The sequence below is a fragment of the Octodon degus genome, unplaced genomic scaffold (assembly GCF_000260255.1).
Source record: "Octodon degus isolate 3935 unplaced genomic scaffold, OctDeg1.0 scaffold00027, whole genome shotgun sequence".
NCBI classification, from domain to species: Eukaryota; Metazoa; Chordata; class Mammalia; order Rodentia; family Octodontidae; genus Octodon; species Octodon degus.
Window position 1 is genome coordinate 15,655,118 of NW_004524603.1, and position 2,705 is coordinate 15,657,822.

Sequence of the window (2,705 nt, forward strand, 5' to 3'; positions counted from 1 at the left end):
TTTTCCTGTCTCCTGCCTTCATTCACCACCACCTTCTCTTTTTTATTTTGGTGGAACCAGGAATTGAACTCAGGCCCTTGTGCTTGCCAGGCAAGCACTTATTCTACTGAGCCATCTCCCTGGCCCCAACCACCACCTTCTTTTTGAACAATAATCTACCCAAGACACAGTGCTGCAGCAACTGGCATGTCATGACAAGCAGCCCGTATTCAGAAGACCATAATGACAGGCACTCCAAGCATGAACCTACTATTACAAATTGCCATCTTCAGTGCAGTTGCTTAGTTCACAGGTGTCTCTCTTTCTTTTTTTTTTTTTAAATGTAATTTTCAAAAAGTAAACCATGACAAATCCCAGGGCCTCAGTAACTGAGTCCCTGTAGGGGCAGGGGGCTCAGAACCGTAGCAACACATTCTGGCCCCGTGCTGAGTGTGGCTGCAGGTCTGGACTGCCTGTCTTCAGCAGCCCAAATGGTGAGAGTCTGCTTCTCTGACCAGCTTGGCCGTCTGCTTGGCTTCTCGTGAAGCCTGAGGTATCCCTTGCTGTCCCTTTCTGGGCCACTCTTTACAGATGCCCCACTCAAATCACTATTCTTGGAGGGAAACAGTTCTGTTTTGATTCGGGTGCTTGATAGAGGCCACCCTTTGGGACGCACGTTATTGGACATCTACTATGTGTTAGTCAAGCTAATGTCTAGACAGCTGTGGTGTAAAAGGATAGTTTTAAGAGCTAAATCTTTTTCTATTTTTATTTTTTCCATTTTTTAATTTTGTGAAACAATAAACCAAAATTTCACAACACAACGAGAGACTAGCAATAGTTAATACGATATGTATTGTTGTCTTCAAAGTAGTTACTTAGGGCTGGCCTGATAGCTCAGTGGACTTGCAGCGGCCGGGGTTCAATCCCCCATGTGCCTTGCTGGCTCTGTCCTGGGGTGCGCTGAGATGGTGATGGAGAATGGGCATGGTGGTGTGGGCCTGTAATCCCAGCACTGGGGAGGCTGAAAACAGGAGGATCACTACAAGTCCCAGCTATGTAGTGAGACCCTGTAGATCCTGTAGACCTTGTCCTAATTACAGAAGAAAAAAAAAAAGAAACATACAAACAAACAAAACAAAGTAGTTACTTAGAGTACAAGACACTGACAAAAAGCATTCTGACAAGAAACATTAGCACTTTCTTTTCAATGAACTAGGACTAGTAGTATAAATGAACCCAATTAGCATATATATTAAAATATTTTTGAAGCAAGAAAGCAGGTAATTTAAGGAACTATCTGAACCTCTTCCACTTTCTCTTTATCATCTCCCATTTCGCTCATTTGCCTGTGTACATCGCGAGTTTCTCCTACTAGAGGACATGTGATTTTTAAGCTTATGTGTCTTGGTTTATTTTACTTAACATTATGATCTCAAGCTGTATTCATTTATTTATAAATTCCTCTAGTTTATCCTTTATGCAGAACAGTATTCCACTGTGCATACATACTATACTTATCCATTCATCTGCGGTTGTTGTTTTTTTTTTTTTTTTGGATTTACCAGTTTATTATGATTTATAAGTGTCATTTTAAAAACATCAGTCCATTAAACCATGTAGAAATAAGTATGCAAAAAGTCTGCAAAACAAAACATACTTTAAACATGTTTAAGTAGATCGATTATCTGAAATTTCTGGCCACTCAGTCCCTTCATTTTTAGGCAATGGCGGCCAAGCAGCCCTTCACTTCAGTTGGAGCAGCCTCCCGAAGCCAGCTCCATTGCAGATGCCAACCTCTATGTCATCTTCTGTCATTTGCCCTTCAAAGCTCTCCTTTAGGGTTAAGATGGCTGTGTGAATGGCAGCTTCAAGCTCCAGATCTTCATTATATCTTTTCTCAAGGAAAGTTTTCCCATTCACATAGTTCTTTCCCATGGCTGTGGCCTTCCAGGCAAAGTAAGCTCCAGATGGGCCTGATTGAAATAAGTACGGCCGTCCCTCGTTCCAACCGCAAATAAGTAAAGAAACACCAAATGGACGAACACCACCCGACTGGGTGTCTTCCTGCAGCACGGAAGCTACTCTCTGTACCAGCCGGGCTGTGGGGATGGGCTCCTGGTAAGCAAGGTAGTACTGCTGGGCGAGTTTCCGAGCTCTGTGCACAAGCACTCTGTGATGTGGGCCCAGGCCGCTGTACACCAAACCTATGTGCTCGGTAATAGGCTCTACTTTGTGTACACTTCGCTCATCGTACAGAATGGACTTCTGCTTCTTCTCAGTTGCTAATACCACACCATTGCAGCTTTAATTCCCACCGAAGGGGCTCCTCCAGCTACAGCTGCCAATGCATATTCAATCTGGACAAGCTTACCAGATGGGCTGAAGGTTGTCAGCGAAAAGCTGTAACTGCGTTCCGCCATCTTTACTCGGAGAGCGGTTCTTTTCTTTTTTTTAAACAGTTTCACTATGTAGTTCAGCCTGACCTTAGGCTCACTATGTAGCCCAGGCTGGCTTTGAACTCATGGAGATCCTCCTGCCTCAGCCTCCTGAGTGCTGGGATTAGAGGGGTGCACCACTACACCCAGCTACCCATTCATTTATTGGTGGACATATACATTTTATATGTGCATACAAGTTTAGCCATCATAAAGTGTGCTGCTAAAAACATGGGTGTGTATGTTATCCTGTAGCTGATAACTTTAACTCTTTTGGAAAGATACCCA

The 2,705-nt window shown here is 43.6% G+C and overlaps 1 pseudogene; it reads right to left on the bottom strand.

The window, feature by feature from the left end:
* Nucleotides 1-1,699: 1,699 nt before the first annotated feature.
* On the bottom strand, nt 1,700-2,402 carry LOC101564792 (annotated as a pseudogene).
* Between the last annotated feature and the right edge of the window lie 303 nt (nt 2,403-2,705).